The 20,314-nt window shown below is 44.2% G+C and overlaps 1 pseudogene across 1 annotated transcript; it reads right to left on the minus strand.

The window, feature by feature from the left end:
* Nucleotides 1-2,023: 2,023 nt before the first annotated feature.
* On the minus strand, nt 2,024-20,233 carry LOC113223344 (annotated as a pseudogene). Its single transcript, XR_003308703.1, has 3 exons — nt 20,035-20,233; nt 16,814-16,889; nt 2,024-3,304 (listed from the first exon to the last, which is right to left on the minus strand). The product of XR_003308703.1 is annotated as an E3 ubiquitin-protein ligase RNF187-like (transcript).
* Between the last annotated feature and the right edge of the window lie 81 nt (nt 20,234-20,314).

The raw sequence follows: 20,314 nt of genomic DNA on the forward strand, positions 1-20,314 counted from the left end.
CAAAAAATTAGCCGAGCATGGTAACAGACGCCTATAGTCCCAGCTACCGGGGAGGCTGAGGCAGGAGAATGGTGTGAACCCGGGAGGTGGAGCTTGCAGTGAGCCGAGATCGTGACACTACACCTCCAGCCTCGGTAAAGAGCTAAGACTCCATCTCAAAAAAAAAAAAAAAACCCGGAAAAAAAAAAAAAAACCAAAAAAAAAAAAAAAAAGAGGCCGGGGGCAGTGGCTCACACCTGTAATACCAGCACTTTGGGAGGGCAAGGTGGGCAGATCATGAGGTCAAGGGACTGAGACTATCCTGGCCAAAATGGTGAAACCTCGTCTCTACTAAAAAAAAACAAAAATTAGCTGGGTGTGGTGGTGCGTGCCTGTAGTCCCAGCTACTCAGGAGGCTGAGGCAGGAGAATCGCTTGAACCCGGGAGGTGGAGGTTGCAATGAGCCGAGATCACACAATTGCACTCCAGCCTGGCTGACGAGAGAAACAGGAAGGAAGGGAGGGAGGGAAAGAGGAAGGGAGAGAGAGAAGGAGGGAGGGAGAAAGAAAGGAAGGAACCACTGGGCACAGTGGCTCACACCTGTAATCCCAGTACTTTGGAAGGCCAAGATGGGTGGACTGCTTGAGGCCGGAGTTCCAGACCACCCTGGCCAACACGGTGAAATCCCATCTCCACTAACAATACAAAAATGAGCGGGGTGTGGTGGCACACGCCTGTAATACCAGCTATTTGGGAGGCTAGGCAGGAGAATCGCTTGAACCCGGGAGGCAGAGGTTGCAATGAGCCGAGATTGCGCCACTGCACTCCAGCCTGGCGAAAAAGCAAGACTCATCACAAGAAAAAAAAAGAAAAGAAAAGAAAAAAGAAATAAATGTAACACTTTAAACCACAGGAGACAGAATCCAAAAATACTATGTAGTTGGCTGGATGGCCAAGGGTAAGGAATAAATTCAAGAGTGACACATAAATTTCCGGTTTAAGCAATGGGTAGATGTATTATTTAGCTCTAGTGAACGCTGGAGACAGAGTGGGTATAGGAGTATAGAAAGTTAATTAAAAAAAAAAAAAAAAAGAAAGTTAATTAATTTAGGTTTAGGAACATAAAGGTTGGTGTGTCTGTAGCCAGTACGTCTAGTATTCTTGAGGCAGATCCCAGTGAGAAAAAGATTTGGGTATTATTAGCATATACTCAATGACTGGAGCCATAGGAGTGATTAGATCTATCTATACATATCTATACTTCTATATTCCTGTATTAATTGACTCCTTGCTTCGAGAAAAGAAATTAAATAATTTTTTTTTTTAGTAAAATAGAGACGAAGTCTCACTATGTTGCCCGGGCTTGTTTTAAACTCCTGAGCTCAAGTGATCTTCCTGCCTTGGCCTCCCAAAGTGCTGGGATTACAGACGTAAGTCATTGTGCCTGGCCCATCTAAATCTTTTTTTTTTTTTTTTTTTTTTTTTTGACACAAACCCACTTTATTCAGCATTTCCAGCCCACACACTGGGTAGGTCAAACTCACAGACATCGCACGAAAGGCTGGGGACTTGGAAGTGCTGAAAGGCTTCATCTGGAAACAGGCACTGCTCACAAGCCCAGCTGTACCCAAATCTCAACATCTGCCTCCATCTATGTCCCTGACTTTGCAATCTTGTCCCCAGTGCTGAGTTTCTGTCCACTAATTTATCTACACACAAGGATGCTGCAGACAACTGAGCTACTGCTACGAGCTTTGCAAAATTCAACTACTAAAGGAAATGGGAAGAGAGAAAGAGCCAGAGAGAACGGCAAGATGAGACACCATGGCAGGACCTGGAGAGGCTAAATGGGGTTTGCCACCTGCCAGTCCCCTCACCCAGGGAAACGGAGAGAGTTCCTTCTGCAGAGGCAGGTGGAGCACAGGGAGGGCTCCTGGGAGACACAGAAGCAGGGTGGGGGCCAGGAAGGGGGACGTGGACAGAGCCACACTGATAACGCTGGGTGGGGCCCACGCCCACCTCAAGAGGAGGGCCGCTTCCTCAGGAGGCATCAAGGTGCAATCGTCTTCCTTTCTCTTCCCTGAAGCCCTGAGTTCCAGCCTTCACAGAGCCTCATGTGCGTTCTTCTTTCTGGATGCTAACCCCAAATTTGACACTCAACGGTGCACCTCAGGTACCTGCCAAGGATCTGTGGGCCCGCATGGAAGGTGCAGGGTCTGGGTCCCTGGATGACAAGGTGAGGGGCAGATGGGTGACCAAGGAAGGGCATGGCCCAGAGCTGCCGGGACTCATGGAGGATGGGCTGTGGCCAGGACTTCAGGAAGGGTCAGGCACAGGTCAGAAGGATCCTCAGGTCCAGCCTCTACCAGGAGGTGTTTGCAGCCCCCAAAACACTCACACCTCAGAGTAAAGGATAGAGACATTGTTGAAACACACAACTATATAAATGGACCCAAGGCTGGGCGCCTTCCACACTTCCCTGACAGCCACACGCTGACACTTCCCAGGGAGATGAGGATCCATCCTCCTGCCTCCAGCTCTGGGACTGCCGCGGGTTGGCGCCATCACTGCAGCAGCATGCTGAGGCCCAGGTTCCGGTGCTTTGTCTCAGCAGTGATCTGAGCGAGAAGCCCCTCCCTGAGGAGCCCCTCCTCCTTCTTAGCCTCCTGCAGGAAGTGCTCCTCCTCCTCCACAAAGAAGGCCCGCAGCTTCTTGTAGTTGGTCAGTCCTTCTTCCTATGGTCCATCACGTGTCCCTTCCACACTGCAGCGGCTGACTCCGCCTGGTCATGCAGGTCCCGGGCGTCATTCAAGTTCTTTCTCATGATTTCCACAGACTCCTTGTTCTCCTTGCCGCACAGCACCTTCCTCCAGCGCGGCTCCCACTCGGGTGGCTCGAGGCCCGCAGCCAGGCGGCAGGCGGCGCAGAGCGGGCTGGCGTCAGTGCGGCACAGCAGCTGCAGCTAGGCCTCGCTGGCCCGGCCATTGCGCGCCGGCGCCACGGTCACCGCCTCGAGCGCCAGAAGGCGGCGGCTACGCGGGAGCCGGCCAGGCTCCACGGCGTGCTGCCAGCAGTCGTTGGCGCACTCGGGGCACGTGAAGGGCCCATCCTCCTCGGCCCAGAAGCACACCACGCACGCCCAACAGAAGCGGTGGCCGCAGTCGGCGCCCACCGACTCTCAGGGCGCGCGCTGGCACAGCCTCGGCAGGGCCCGCAGGGAGCGCCAGGGCTGCGGGCGGCAGGGTCAGCAAGGGTGCGGGAGCGCCTGGCGGACGGAGACCAGGACGATGACGCCAACGCCAACGCCGGGGACGCTCATCTAAATCTTAAAATGGTTAAAAAAAAAAAAAAAAAAGTAATTTTTAATACCACCTTTTAAATTTTATTTATTTATTTTGGAGACAGGGTCTCACTCTTTCGCCCAGGGTGGAGTGCAGTGGCATGATTATTGCTCACTGTAGCCTCGACCTCCCGGACTCAAGAAATGCTTCTCACCTCAGCCTCCTCAGTAGCTTGGACCACAGGTGTGTCCCACCACATCTAGGCAATTTTTTTATTTGTTGTAGAGACAGATTCTCGCTATGCTTCCCAGGCTGCTTTTGAATGCCTGGCCTCAATAAATTTTCCTGTCTTGGCTTCCCAAGACAGGAAACATCCTTTTATTATTCATTTATATTTAAGAGATGGGATCTTGCTCTGTTGCCCAAGCTACAGTGCAATGGCAAAATCATAGCTCATTACAACCTCAAAATACTGGGCTAAGAGATCCTCCCACCTCAGCCTCCTGAGTAGCTAGAATTATAGGCATCAACCATGGCAGCCGGCTCAAAAGTATCCCTTTAAATAGGAAGCTTAATTAATACAATTTCCATAATACATTTTAAAATGTTTAATTCATGCATAAGACTCCCTTTAAAAATATATCTACTATATAAATGAAATGCCCATGCTAGTCTCAAATCCCTGGGCTCAAGTAGTCTTTCTGCCCTGGCCTCCCAAAGTGCTGGGATAACAGGCATGGGCCACCACACCTGGCTAATACTTTTTTTTTTTAATTTACTTTTTCTTCACCAAAAGCAGGTACTTGAAATACCACTTCTTAAAAGCAGGACAATATATGTACGTAAGTATGTGTGCATATGTACGTAGGTACAAAATTATGCTAGTAAGTAGCACAACTGAGATTTAAACCCCAATCTGACTCCCAAGTCTGTGCTATTAATCACTATGTTTTTCCTCCATGAAAAATACGTAGAGTAAGAATCAGATCTGTAAGGAATACTAATATTTAAAGTACAGACAAGAATACAAAAAGACCTCAGCAGAAACTGGGAAAGGTTAGCCAAATAAGAAAATAAATTTGGCGGGCGCGGTGGCTCAAGCCTGTAATCTCAGCACTTTGGGAGGCCGAGACGGGCGGATCACGAGGTCAGGAGATCGAGACCATCCTGGCTAACACAGTGAAACCCCGTCTCTACTAAAAAATACAAAAAAACTAGCCGGGCGAGGTGGCACGCGCCTCTAGTCCCAGCTACTCGGGAGGCTGAGGCAGGAGAATGGCATGAACCCAGGAGGTGGAGCTTGCAGTGAGCCGAGATCCGGCCACTGCACTCCAGCCTGGGCGACAGAGCAAGACTCCGTCTCAAAAAAAAAAGAAAATAAATTTGCGTGGTTATCATATAACACAAGTTAAGAAAAATATTTCCAGAGAAGAAACATCTAACTTTTGAAAAAAAGTTATAAACAATATACTTTAAATAAGCTGGACCGTTTTTCATAGTGAATTTTTCAATTGCAACACAGGATTTTTTCTCATGCCTGTAATCCCAGCACTTTGGGAGGCTGAGGTGGGAGGACTGCTTGAGGCAAAGAGTTCGAGACCAGCCTCGGTAATACAAGGAGATCCTTTCTCTACAAAAAATAAAAAGTTAGCCAGGTGTGGTGGCGCATGCCTGTAGTCCCAGCTGGTTGGGAGGCTGAGGTGGAAGAACGACTTGAGCCTAGGAGATTGAGGCTGCAGTGAGCCATAATCACACCACTGCACTTCAGCAATGAAGTGCAATCTTACTCTGGGTGACAGAGTAAGATCCTGTCTCAAAAAAAAAAGAACACAGGGTTTTTTTTTACTTGACAATTTGTCCTAAGAGGAACATACTACATTCATGGTATCAGTGATGGTTTCCAGTCTCCAACTTTTGAATATATTTTTTTTCCAAATGTGTGTGTGTGTGTGTGTTCCTCTCTTCGTGAGAGAGACAGACTGTTTAATGATTCATTCATTCATTCAGAGAGGGGGTTCTTGCTGTGTTGCCTGGGGCTTAATCAATCCTCCCGCCCCAACCTCCTGAGTAGCTGGGATTACAGGTGTACCACCAAAACCAGCTTTTTAGAATTTAGAAGGCATTTGTTGCTGGGGGAAGCCAAGTAAAACTTGACTTTTTACAAGTAAATGACAATTTAAAAATAAAAAAAAAGAAACTATTCAGGTTCTCTGGTTAATCCATAAAAAACCATATAACTCGTAATGAGATACTACTAGTACTTTCTACCTAAATAGCAGTCACCCAGCAGAATGGAGAATTCCATTCTCCAAATCACAGAAACAGATTACTCTTATTATTATTATTACTACTATTATTTTTGAGACAGAGTCTTGCTTTGTCGCCCAGGTAGGCTGGAGTGCAGTGGAGTGATCTTTGATCACTGCAAGCTCTGCCTCCCAGGTTCACACCATTCTCTTACCTCAGCCTCCTGAGTACCTGGGAGTACAGATGCCCGCCACTACGCCTGGCTAATTTTTTGTATTTTTTGGTACAGACAGGGTTTCACTGTATTAGCCAGGATGCTCTCGATCTCCTGACCTGGTGATCTGCCCGCCTCGGCCTCCCAGAGTACTGGGATTAAAGGCGTGAGCCACCGCCCCTGGCCTGATTATTGTCCACTGAAAGGGGAATTCTCCCCTAGCCTTTGTAGCAAGGCAATTTCTTCAAGATTAAAAGTAGCTTCTGCAAGACAACTGCTACTGAATGTTTTAAAGCAACAAAAAGAAAGGTAAATCAATTACCTTCTACCACTCTTTCACTATTTAGCATCTATCTGTTTATAGAGGACTTTATTTTATTTTATTTATTTTTTTTGAGACGGAATCTCGCTCTGTCTCCCAGGCAGGAGTTCAGTGGCATGATCTTGGCTTACTGCAACCTCTGCCTCCCGGGTTCACGTCATTCTCCTGCCTCATCCTCCCAGGTAGCTGGGACTACAGGTGCCCACCACCACGCCTGGCTAATTTTTGTATTTTTTAGTAGAGATGGGGTTTCACCATGTTAGCCAGGATTGTCTCGATCTCCTGACCTCGTGATCTGCCCACCTCGGCCTCTCAAAGTGCTGGGATTACAGGCGTGAGCCATGGCCCCCAGCCTTTATTGTTTTAAGAGATAGGTTTGCTGGGAGCGGTGGCTCACACCTGTAATCCCAGCCCTTTGGGAGGCCGAGGCGGGCAGATCACGAGGTCAGGAGATTGAGACCATCCTGGCTAACATGATGAAACCCTGTCTCTATTAAAAATATAAAAAATTACCCGGGCGTGGTGGTGGGCGCCTGTAGTCCCAGCTATATGGGAAGCTGAGGCAGGAGAATGGCGTGAACCTGGGAGGCGGAGCTTGCAGTGAGCAGACGGCGCCACTGCACTACAGCCTGGGCGACAGTGAAACTCTGTCTCAAAAAAAAAAAAAAAAAAGAGGCAGGGTCTCACTTTGCACCCAGGCTGGAATGCAGTGTCATGTTCATAGTTCACTGCAACCTCTAACTCCTGGGCTCGAGCAATCCTCTTGCCTCAGCCTCCCAAGTAGACAGGAATACAGGAACATGCCACCACACCTGGCTAATTTTTTTTTTTTTTTTTGGAGACAGAGTCTTGCTTTGTTGCCCAGGATGGAGTGCAATGGCGCGATCTCGGCTCACTGCAACCTCCACCTCCCAGGTTCAAGTGATTCTTGTGCCTCAGCCTCCCAAATAGCTGGACTACAGGTGTGCACCACCACACCTGGCTAATTTTTTGTATTTTAGTGGACACCAGGTTACACCATGTTGCACAGGGTGGTCTTGAACTCCTGAGCTCAGGCAATTCACCTGCCTCGGCCTCCCAAAATGCTAGGATTACAGGCGTGAGTCACTGCAGCCGACCCTGGCTAATTTTTAACTTTTTATAGAGACGGTGTCTCATTATGCTGCCTCAAGTGATCCTCCCACATCAGCCTCCCAAAGTGCTAGAATTATAGGCATGCCTGGCCTATACTGGACATTTAAACATCAAAGCTAATGCTATACAATTATTAAAATGACACTGGGGAAGACAGTAACTCTGAGTCTCTAGTTCCCACATAACACATATCAACTACGATAACAAAACTAAAAATCCACAGACAACACATGTAACAAGTAAGTGACAAAATGGTCTCATGATTTCCAAAACATGAGCAAAGGCTGGGCGCGGTGGGTCATGCCTGTAATCCCAGCACTGTGGGACGGTGGATCACCTGAGGTTGAGAGTTCGAGACCAGCCTGACGAACATGTAGAAACCCTGTCTCTACTAAAAATACAAAAAAAAAATTAGCTGGGCATGGTGGTGGTGCATGCCTGTCATCCCAGCTACTTGGGAGACTGAGGCAGGAGAATCACTTGAACCCAGGAGGCAGAGGTTGTGGTGAGCCAAGATCCTGCCATTGCACTCTAGTCTGGGCAACAAGAGCAAAACTCCTCAAAAAAAAAAAAAAAAAAAGAGCAGGGAAGGATAAATTCTTTTATCTATGTGGGGGAATTTGCTAGTCCTAAGAACAGGCGATTCAGGGACCTAGTCTTTCAGGTCTGCCATCTTGAAAACTTAATGAAAAGCTACCTGGAAGGCGTATTCTCAAACAAATTGTTGACAACAGCAGCTGAACCTGGGAGGATTTTTATATACTTGAGGGTGATTATGAGGAGCCAGAGTTAAGGTCTGCGGGGACTGGAGCAAGCTGGGCCCTATATGAACTTTCTAAACTAACAGCCAATGCTCACTTTCTGGGACAAAGCCCCATACTGAGGAGAAACTGCTGGACAGAGGATCTAAACTAAGGATGCCAAGAATAACAGGATCAAAGAAAAAAAAAAAAAACAGAGAAAAGTGAGGAAAGACACAGCTAGAGCTCAGAAAGTAGACCTTTTTTAAAAAACAGCTTTACTCAGATATAATTTACAGACTATATTTTAAGCACTAACAAAAATAACAGAAGCAGCAGCTCTAGAGCTGTGATGCCAGAAGTATTCTCACCAATGCCTTCCCATCTACAGTTCAAAAAGTTTAACTTAATCTAAAAATGAGCAACAGAAAAGATCACACTCAACTCTCACAGAAAGTAGTTAGGAAGGAAAAAAAGAAGCAGCAGCAGAATAAGCTGGGAGCAGTGGCACATGCCTGTAATCCCAGTTACTCAGGAGGCTGATGAGAGAGGATCCCTTAAGGCCAGGAGTTAGAGGCTGCAATGTGCAATTAATGTGTCTGTGAATAGCCAAGGCACTCCAACACTGGCAACATGGCGGGACCCTGTCTCTTAAAAAAAAAAATTTTTGGCAGACACGGTGGCTGATGCCTGTAATGCCAGCACTTTGGGAGGCCTAGGTGGGCGGATCATTTGAGGTCAAGAGTTCTAGACAGCCTGGCCAACATGGTGAAACCCCATCTCTACTAAAAATACAAAAATTAGCTGGGCGTGGTGCCGGTGCCTGTAATCCCAGCTACTCTGGAGGTTGAGGCAGGAGAATTGCTTGAACCTGGGAGGCAGAGGTCGCAGTGAGCTGACATCATACTACTGCACTCTAGCATGGGCCACAGAGATTGACTCCGTCTCACAAAAATAAAAATAAAAATAAAAAAGCAGACTATCTCCACCAATAAAGTGATCTAGAAAAGCTTATCCACAAAACAAATAAAAGCATATCATTTTGAATGAACTCAAACAAACATATATGGCTGGGCACGGTGGCTCATGCCTATAATCCCAGTCCTTAGGAAAGCTGAGGCAGACAGATCACTTGAGGTCAGCAGTTCGAGACCAACCTGGCCAACATGGTGAAACCCCATCTCTACTAAATATACAAAAATTAGCCAGGTATGGTGGTACATACCTGTAATCCCAGCTACTCTGGAGGCTGAGGCATAAGAATCACTTGAACGTAAGAGGAGGAGGTTGCAGTGAGCCGAGATCTTGCCACTGCACTCCAGCCTGGGTGATAAGAGTGAAACTGCGTCTCAAAAAAAAAAAAAAAAAAAAAAAGAAATAAAATAAAATATACAGATAAATTATATATCGGCTGGGCACAGTGGCTCTCGCCTGTAATCCCAGCACTTTGGGAAGCAGAGGCAAGTGGATTGCTTGAGCTCAGGATTAAGAGCAGCCTGGGCAACTTAGAGAGATCCCATCTCTACAAAAATGAAACTTAGCCAGGCATGGTAGCACGCACCTGTGGTCTCAGGTACTCAGGAGGCTGAGGTGGGAGGATCACTTGAACCTGGAAGGTGAAGGCTGCAGTGAGCCAAGATCATGCCACTGCACTCCAGCCTGGGTGACAAAGACCCCATCTCAGAAAAAAAAAAAATATATATATAAAATATATATATTAAATACATAAATAATACATAAAAGTTTTTAAAATTATATATATACACACACAAACACAGATTCTTTTTTTTTTTTTTTTTTTTTTTTTAGAGAAAGGGTCATACTCAGCTGGGTGCGGTGGCTCACACCTGTAATCCCAGCACTTTGGGAGGCCAAGGCGGTCAGATCACGAGGTCAGGAGTTTGAGACCAGCCTGACCAATATGGTGAAACCCTGTTTCTACTAAAAGTACAAAAACTAGCAGGGTGTAGTGGCACACAGCACATGTAGGCTGAGGCAGGAGAATCGCTTGAACCCAGGAGGCAGAGGTTGCAGTGAGCCGAGATTGTACCACTACACTCAAGCCTGGGCAATAGAGGGAGACTCTCAAAAAAAAAAAAGTCCTGGGTGACTCTATCACCCAGGATAGAGTACAGCGTCATGATCATAGCTCATTGTAACCTCTAGCTCCTGGACTCATAAAGTTCTCCCACTTCAGCCTCCCAAGTAGCTGGGACTACAGGCACACACCACCACCTCTGGCTAATTTTTAAATTTTTTGTAGAGACAGGGTCTCGCTACGTTGCCCAGGCTTGTCTTGAACTCCTGGGCTCAAGCAATCCTCCTGACTTAGCTCCTAGAGTGCTGAGATTACAGGTGTGAGCCACTATGCCTGCTGAAAGAAAAAATTTTAATGCTATGGTGAAGAATAAAAATCAAATTAAGAAAAACTTTTCAGTTTTTCAATGAGATAAAATAACTCAAGAAAGAAGTAGAAATAAAAGATAACTTCACAAACGAAGACTATATGAGAAAGAGTAAAAGATCAAATAAACACAACAGATTTCTTAAAAATGGGAAATTTTGAGGCATGTGTAGTGGTGCATGCCTACAGTCCCAGCTATAGGAGCTCAAAGCTATCAAGTGCCATGATTACATCTGTGAATAGCCACTGCACTCCCATGTGGGCAACACAGCACGATCCTATCTCTTAAAAAAAAGAGAAATTTTGAAAACTGAATAAGGAAAAAGATGAAAAAGATTAGATGTGACAAAGGAGATTCGAAAAAGAGAGCCAACATATGCACAACAAGAGTCCTTAAAGAAGAAAACCAAAGCAACTGGAAAACCAAACGCTAAAAATTGTAATTCAAGAAAATTTTGATGAAACTTTTAAAAAATACATATGAAACTACAAATTGAAAGCGCACACTGAGTACCCAGAAAAACTGACAAAAAACACCACAAAAATATATTCTAGTAAAACCACTGATTTTTAAAGGAAATCACTTAGAAAAAAGATTTTAAGAAAATCACATATAAAGAAAAAAGATTAGACTGGCATCTCACTTTTTATAGCGATGCTTTGTTTCAAAAACTGTAAAGTAAGATACTTAAGACAATGAAGGAAAGAAAATGTGAACCAAGAATTTTATATACAGCCAAAATAATTTTCAGGTATAAAGTCACATATAAGATATTATCAGCCGGGCGCAGTGGCTCAAGCCTGTAATCCCAGCACTTTGGGAGGCTGAGGCGGGCGGATCACAAGGTCAGGAGGTCAAGACCATCCTGGCTAACACGGTGAAACCCCGTCTCTACTAAAAATACAAAAAAATTAGCCGGGCGCGGTGGCAGGCGCCTGTGGTCCCAGCTACTCGGGAGGCTGAGGCAGGAGAATGGCGTGGGCCTGGGAGGCAGAGCTTGCAGTGAGCTGAGATCCGGCCACTGCACTCCAGCCTGGGTGACAGAGCGAGACTCCGCCTCAAAAAAAAAAAAGATATTATCAATAGGCAGTACTGTTTCCATAAGTCCTTTCTCAGGAATCTACCCAATAACAAGTCACAAACAACAAAAATGACTGGAGACACTGACATAAGAACTGATGGCACTGATTATTGGTGGATGTTAGCATCACAAAAAGAACTAGACACATATATCTCCTGCCAGAAGCACACCACCTATGAAGCAGTTCTGCCCTAAACAAACAAACAAACAAATCTGAATATTCAGAAAATATAGAAGACAGAGGAACATGTTAAATGACATCATGGGGAAGCAATACTCTAGATTTATGACAATGTAGTTTCTTAAACAAAAAAAGCTATAAAAAATACATAAAGGAGAAATCTATATATTAAAAGCAACTTAATAATCACACAATGTAAAAATCTTATTTGGACCCAGATTCAAGAAAACAAACAATACAAGAAAATAAATATTTCTAAGACAACTGATAATGTAAAATTAATATTTTGAAATATTAATTTTTTAGAAGGGATAACAGTATTGTTGGTTTTTTTTTTAAATCCTTTTCTTTTAGAGATACATATCCAAACATTTATGGATATAATAATATGATATCTAGGGTTTGCATCAAAATAATTCTGAAAAAGGAGGTAGGTTAGCATATAGATAAAATAATTATTGAAGCTGGAGGATGAATACATAGGGGTTCCTTACGTGATTCTATCAACTTTTGTACGTGTTTGACATTTTCTATAAAAGGTTATTTCTTTTTTTTTTTTTTTGAGACAGAGTCTCACTCTGTCATCCAGGCTGGAGTGAGTGGCATGATCTCAGCTCACCGCAACCTCCAACCCTGGGTTCAAGCGATTCTCCTGCCTCAGCTCCCTGAGCAGCTGGGATTACAGGCACCCACCACCACACCGGCTAATTTTTATATTTTTAGTAGAGATGGGGTTTCACCATGTTGACCAGGCTGGTCTTGAATTCCTGACCTCAGGCAATCCACCTGCTTTGGCCTCCCAAAGTGCTGGATTACAGCCGTGAGCCACCGCACCCAGCCAAAAGATATTTTTTGAGAAAGAAAAAGACACATGGATTTAGTATTCTGATTTAGTAATTTAATAAAAATTTGCAGTTTTATAACACAACTCTAAAATATTACCCTCTCTTACCCATAGAAATTCATTTTGTTTCAACTTTTATATTTTCCAGATCACATTTTCAAAGTCTTAAAAAAAAAAATGATAACATCTGATAGAGGTCAGGTGTGATGGCTCACACCTGTAATCCCAGCACTTTGGCAGGCTACAAGGCCGGGGTGGGGTCGGGGGGGGGAATTCCTTGAGCCCAGGAGTTCAAGACCAGCCTGGGCTACATGGTGAAATCTCATCTCTACAAAATATGCAAAAAATTAGCTGGGCATTGTGGCACGTGCCTGTAGTCCCAGCTACTCAAGAGGCTGGGGTGGGAGAATCACCTGAGCCCAGGAAGTCAAGAATGCAGTGAGCCATGATTGTCCCACTGTACTCCAGCCTGGGCATAACAGGGAGACCCTGTCTCAAGACAAACAAACAAAACTGATAAAATCTATCCTGACTTACCAGGTCACAGGATTACAGGTGTGAGCCACCACACCCAGCCTTACAACTCAATTTTGAGAATGACTATGAAATCTGGTCCACAAAGGACAATATAATTTTCGTTCAGTGATTCACCCCCATAATTTCAATTAGAGAAAGCATGAAAAAAAGACTTACCTGTTTTATGTGTGGATTCATGGCCATTTCAGTTACATTCTTTTTGGTCTCACAGAAAATAATAGCCCTCCCTTCAGACCCACTATAGACTTGAAGGACATCTCCAATAACTGCCGGCCTCTGAGACCAATGACACTGGATGGCCAAATGCTTTGAAGAAAGAAAATATCACAGTATTTGTTTCATTAAAATTATTTTAAAATACTTCTCTTGTGTAGTTTTTCTATCCGGTCACAAATTAGCCTTCCTGGGAGACTGTAAGACAAAGACTCTCCTCAGCAGCACTTAAAAACAATATAGTAAATGGCCATCAATAAACTGATGAAAGAATAAACAAACTGCAGTATATTCAAACAGAATACCATTCAGCAATTAAAAGAAACTAACTACTGATATACATGGAACAATATGAACCTTAAAAAAAATGCCGAATGGCCGGGCGCGGTGCCTCAAGCCTGTAATCCCAGCACTTTGGGAGGCCGAGACGGGCGGATCACGAGGTCAGGAGATCGACACCATCCTGGCTAACACGGTGAAACCCCGTCTCTACTAAAAAATACAAAAATCTAGCCGGGCGAGGTGGCGGGCGCCTGTAGTCCCAGCTACTCTGGAGGCTGAGGCAGGAGAATGGCGTAAACCCGGAAGGCGGAGCTTGCAGTGAGCTGAGATCCAGCCAATGCACTCCAGCCCCGGCAACAGAGCGAGACTCCGTCTCAAAAAAAAAAAAAAAAAAAAAAATGCCGAATAAAGTCTTAACAGAAAATGAGCACACACAGTATAATTTCATTTATATGAAGTTCCAGAACAGGCAAAACCAATCAATTGCGGAAGAAAAATCAGAACACTGGTTGTCTCTGAACCGGGGATACCGACTGGGAAGGGGCATGAGGGAACTTTCTAGGATGATGGCAATATTGATATGGTGATAAGGGTTTGGGTTACACACATATGAATTTTTCAAAAATAGGCAAATGTACACAAGATTTTGCATTTCATTGTACATAATAAAAATTATAATATGAATGAACCTCAAAAACATTACGCTAAATGAATGAAATGACATAAAAAGTCACATATGGTATGATTACATTTACAGTCACGCATTGCTTAATGGCAGGGATACGTTCTGAGAAATGTATTGTTAGGCGGCTTCATCATTATGCAAATATCAGAGCGTACGTACACAAACCTAGGGTATAGCCTACTACACACACCTAGGCTATATGATATGTCCTATCGCTCCTAGGCTACAAACCTAAACAGCATGTTACTGTACTGAACACTGTAGGCAATGGTAAGTATGTGTGTCTCTAAACATATCTAAACACAGAAAAGGTACAGTAAGAACACGGCATAAAAGATAAAAACTGATACACCTGTATAGGACAGCTCCATTATAATCTTATGGGACCACCATCGAATATGTACCACCATATACATGGTCCATCACTGACTAAAACATTGTTATGCAGCACATGACTGTACACGAAATATCCAAAACAGGTATATCCATTGAGACAAAAAGCAGATTAGTGATTGACAGTGGATAAAGAAAGGAGGGAATGGAGGTTGGGTACAGTGGCTCACGCCTGTAATCCCAGCACTTTGGGAGGCCAAGGCCAGCGGATCACCTGAGGTCAGGAGTTCGAGACCAGCCTGGGCAACATGGTGAAACCCCATCTCTACTAAAAATACAAAAACTTAATTGTGGGCACCTGTAGTCCCAGCTATACCCGGGAGGTGGAGGTTGCAGTGAGCCAAGATCACGCCACTGAACTCCAGCCTGGGCAACAGAGCTAAACTCCATCTCAAAAAAAAAAAAAGGAAAAAGGAGGGAATGGGGAGTAACTGCTTACTGGTTGTGGGGTTTCCTTTTGGGGTGATGAAAATGTTTGGAACTAGATAAAAATGATGGCTGTACATTGTAAATGTACTACATGACACTGAATTGTACACTTTAAAATGGTTAGTTTTAGTTACGTGAATTTTACCTCAATTTTAAAAATTGTAAATATGGCACTCTACTTAAAGATATATATAGGCAGGGCATGGTGGCTCACGCCTGTAATCCCAGCACTTTGGGAGGCTGAGGCAGATGGATCACCTGAGGTCAGGAGTTCAAACCAGCCTGGCCAACGTGGTGAAACCCCATCTCTACTAAAATACAAAAATTAGCTGGGCATGGTGGCAGGCGCCTGTAATCCCAGCTACTCAGGAGGCTGAGGCAGGAGAATCGCTTGAACCCGGGAGGCAGAGGTTGCAGTGAGCCGAGACTGTGCTATTGCACTCCAGCCTGGGCGACAAGAAAACAAAAACAAAAACCCAACATGAAAAAACAAGAAAATCCACCACATCTTTGAGTGGTGTTAACAGTACAAAAATAAAAATAAAAACCACAGGGATGCAAATCAACAAAACAGACTATGGGAAACTCATAAGACAAATGAGTTTTTCTGTTGTTTTTTTCTGAGATGGAGTCTCACACTGTCGCCCAGGCTAGAGTTCAGTGGCACGATCTCAGCTCATTGCAACCTCCGCCTCCCGGGTTCAAGCGATTCTCCTTTCTCAGCTTCCCAAGTAGCTGGGACTACAGACATGTGCTACCATGCCTTGCTAATTTTTACATTTTTAGTAGAGACAGGGTTTCACCACATCGGTCAGGCTGGTCTGAAACTCCTGATCTCAGGTGATCTACCGGCCTCGGCCTCCCAAAGTGCTGGGATTACAGGTGTGAGCCACTGTGCCTGGCCAACAAATGAGTTTTTTCAACAGAAAATTGCAAAGAAAAAGAAGGAACTATAGATTATAAAATGTTTAAGACTCATATCAATCAGTAGCAATGTAAGAATTCTATTTGGATCCAGATTCAAACAAACTATTTAAAAAAGACAGCAATGGCAATATGCACACTAGGTATTTAATGATATTAAAGAATTACTAGGCCAGGTGCAGTGGCTCAGGCCTGTAATCCCAGCACTTCGACAGACAGACCAATGCAGGCAGGTCACATGAGGTCATGAGTTCGAGACCAGCCTGGCCAACATGGTGAAAACCTGTCTCTACTAAAAATACAAAAAATTAGCCAGGTGTGGTGGTGGGCGCCTGTAATCCCAGCTACTCGGGAGGCTGAAGCAGAAGAATCGCTTGAACCAGGGAGGCAGAAGTTGCAACGTGCTGAGATTATACCACTGCACTCCAGCCTGGGCAACAAGAGTGAAACTCCATCTCAAAAAAAAAGAAAAAAAAATTACTGTTTTTCTTCTACTGTGATAATGACTCTGGTTTTAAAGAGTCCTTAGTTATCATTTTAGAAATATATACAATTACTTGAAGATGAAATGATGACTGGGATTGTTCCAAATGCAGGGGTGAAGAAAAGATCATTGTTAAAGACTGGTAATAGGTAATGTGTTCTTTATACTGTTCAATCTTTCTATTCAATTTACTATTCAATTTTATATGTTTGAAAATGTCCTTATCAATGTTTTTTTACTGACATATTCTACATTCTTACTGCAAAACTTTCAACCATTACAAAATATACAAAGCTGCTCTTTTAGTCTTATTCTTTTTTTTTTTTTTTGAGACAGTCTCAATCTGTTGCCCAGGCCGGAGTGCAGTGGTACGATCTCAGCTCACTGAAACCTCCATCTCTGTCTCAAAACAACAACAACAACAACAAAACCGCATACCTTTCAGAAGCTTTCTAGTCTCTTCAGAAATAGGAAAATTGGAGAAGGCTCCTTCTTTCCGTTCACGTGTTAAGGTCTGTAAAAATGAAACCAATGGCCTAAATAATATAATTTATATTCAACTCTTCTTCATTTACTGTTTTTAATTTTGTACAGATTCACTTACAAGGAAACTTAGTGGAACACTCTTTTTTTTTCTTTTGTTTTTGAGACAGGGTCCCACTCTGTTGCCTAGGTTGGAGTGCAGTGACACCATTCACAGGTCACTGTGGCCTCAACCGCCGGGCTCAAATCCTTCCCACTTCAGCCTTCCAGGTAGCTAGGACCACAATCGCACACCACCATGCTCACTTAGTTTTTTATTTTTCGTAGAAACAGGGTCTCACCATGTTACCCAGGCTGGTCTGAAACTCCTGGCCTCAAGAAATTCTCTTGGCCAGGCGCAGTGGCTCATGCCTGTAATCTCAGCACTTTGGGAGGCTGAGGCAGGTGGATCACCTGAGGTCAGGAGTTCAAGACCAGCCTGACCAACATGGAGAAACCCTGTCTCTACTAACAATACAAAATTAGCCAGGTGTGGTGGTGCATGCCAATAATCCCAGCCGGGAGGCTGAGGCAGGAGAATCGCTTGAACCCAGGAGGCGGAGGTTGTGGTGAGCCAAGATCACGCCATTGCACTCCGGTCAGGGCAACAACAGAGAAACTCCATCTCAAAAAAAAAACGAAAGAAAGATCCTCCTGCCTTGGCCTCCCAAACTGCTGGGATTACAAGCATAAGCCACTATGCCCAGCCAAAAAGGTTATTTATTAATCCAAATCACACAGATGTAGACAAAATTATAAAGATTAACACAAGCCCATAAACTAAGCTAAAAGAAATTACACAATGAGGAATGTAAAAGTTTTTCTGAAAATAAGTTAAAAATTTATTCTATAGCTTTTGAAAGCTTTTTTTATTTAGGTTGCTAATACAAGAGAAAGTTACTGTAAGCTTGAAGATTTCCTTAACATATATACAGGTTAGCATGATATCATTTAACATTTATTGAAAACTCTGTACACTAATGTGCACATAGAACAAAAACAGTATGTCTACCCAGTAAGTTTTACTGTTCATGTGTTTAAAGAAACACACACTAACAATTTCAAACATGGAATTAGATAAAAAATAATTTCAAATTCAAATTGCATGCCATTTAAACAAACCTCAATGCTGCTGTTACCTTTTTATGATTAAAAAAAAAATTACAAAAATAAACAATGTTGGACAGGCATGGTGGCTCATGCCTGTAATTCCAGCACTTCGGGAGGCCAAGGTGGTACGATCACTTAAGCCCAGGAGTTCAAGACTAGCCTGGGCAACACAGTGAGACCCCATCTCTACAAAACACAAACAAACAAAAACTACACTGTCATTGTAGAAACTATTGAAACTGGTAAGGCCCAGGGGTTTATGTCTGTAATCCTGGCACTTCAGGAGGCCAAGGCTCAAGCAATCCTCCCATCTCAGCATTCCAAAGTGCTAGGATTACAGGCATGAGCCACTGCAGCTAGCCACCAGACCAGTATTCTAATAATGCTCCATTTCTTTTAGTTGGTAATCCAATCTGTTTCCAAATCTCTGGTTATCTTTCATAGTTAAAGGGCCGTCAACACATATTTCTGGAGAATTTACAATGTGAAAGCCACCAATTTACAACAATATAGTGAAACAAAAGGATGGACAAAGATTTGGTGATTTTCCTCAAGAACTTTTCGGAAATATGTGGCATACATATAGGAAAAATGAACTAATTTTACATAGAAACGCATAATAAATGTCAATCAAATGATAAAGATAGCCACTGAAACTAGGTAACTGTACGCTAGGGTTGTTAGGAAAGACATAAACTAGGCCTTGACAGGAGGACAGGATTTGGATGTAAAACATAAGAATTTCAAAAGAAGCCTTTTTAAAAATACCTGCTTGGTTTTCTGCTTACACTCTAGGTACCTTCAGTAGTCAAATTCACAGAGCGAAAGTAGAATGGTGGTTACTGGGAGTGGAAGGAGAAAGGAATGAGAAGTGGGTGTTTAATGGGCACAGAGTTTCAGTCTGGGACAATGAAAAGTTCTGGAGATGGATGGCGGTGACAGCTGCAAAACGATGTAAATATACTTAATGTCACAGAGCTATATACTTAAAAATGGTTAAAATGATAAATGTTATGTATATTTTAGCACAATAAAAGTGTTAGCTGGAATGGCAAGTTTACCTTAGTGATAAGGTCAGAGAGGTAGATTCTGCTTTCTAAGGCTATACAAAGTAAATCTCATTCTTTGGTTGAATGTCAGCCTCCGAATACTGCCACCTTAGCCTCTTCAGCTGATTTCTTTTTTCCAGGTCAAATGTCTCCAGTAATAATTTTACCTGGGCATTTTTCAGCACCTTGTGATCCTCTGAGCGTTTCAGGATGTTTTTTCCTTTTCCTACCTTTTTTTTTTTTTTTTTTTTTTTTTTTTTTGGGGCCATGGGGGTGGGAGGAGGAAAGACTACAACTCCTCTAGAGGCTCCTTGAGAGCAGGGACCATTTCTTTACTTATTTAGTTTAACCTCCTTGGTGCTCAGCAAAGAGTATGGTACAAATTAGGTTCAATAAACACCTGCGGATTGAATGAAAATACTGACCGTAAAAGCTATTAATAATGCAAACCACACGATCTCCATCACTGACAAATCCTGGCAAGGCTCATTGTGACACTTTTCCTTAAGCCTCTATAGTTATTGAGGTTTGTAAACCTAAGATCGCTTTCCCCAGGATTCTTGCACAGGGGACAGGGTGACAGAAGCAACACATATTCAAAGCAATCATTTGTTCTTAATCATCTTCTAAGAGGGCCAATGAGAACGAAATGACAGGCGTCACTGCTTAAGGAGAGAAAGAACAGATTCCACGGTGATGGGAGCTTGAGTCTGCCCATCTCTGAGATTCAGGCGCCAACGGGAAGGGCTGAGGGGCCATGCGGGGGGGAGGCCCAAAGCCCAGGGCCATCTTTATCCAGGTTGGGAGTGTGGAAGTGGAAACGGCTCCTGAGCGACCTCAGAGGGCCGAGGGCGACGCGAAGGGAGGCCCTCAGATGATCCGGCCCGGTTCTGACAGGCCATCATCAGGGACAGACAGTTCCCCTCCCCGCCCAAGCCGGCGCAGCCCAAAAGGAGGCGCGGCCCATGCTCAGCGCACCTTTTGCCTCTCCTTCTTCTGGCTCTCGGATTCCTCCAAGGGTGCTTCCAGCTCCATAATGTCCCCCCAGAGGAGTTTCCCAGGCATTACTGGCCACCGCCGCCTCCCTCCGGGCACAGTGGCCACAACCACCTACTGGCAGCGACAGCGTGAAAGGAAGCGGGGGCAGGGCGGCCGCCGGCCTTGGCCGTGCGTCACTTCCGGGACACGCACCGCACGGCGGGGAAAAATAATCCCGGATACTCTCGGTTTAAGTCCTTCCATTGCGCCGCAACTTCTC

This window comes from Piliocolobus tephrosceles, chromosome 11 (genome assembly GCF_002776525.5).
Source record: "Piliocolobus tephrosceles isolate RC106 chromosome 11, ASM277652v3, whole genome shotgun sequence".
NCBI lineage: Eukaryota > Metazoa > Chordata > Mammalia > Primates > Cercopithecidae > Piliocolobus > Piliocolobus tephrosceles.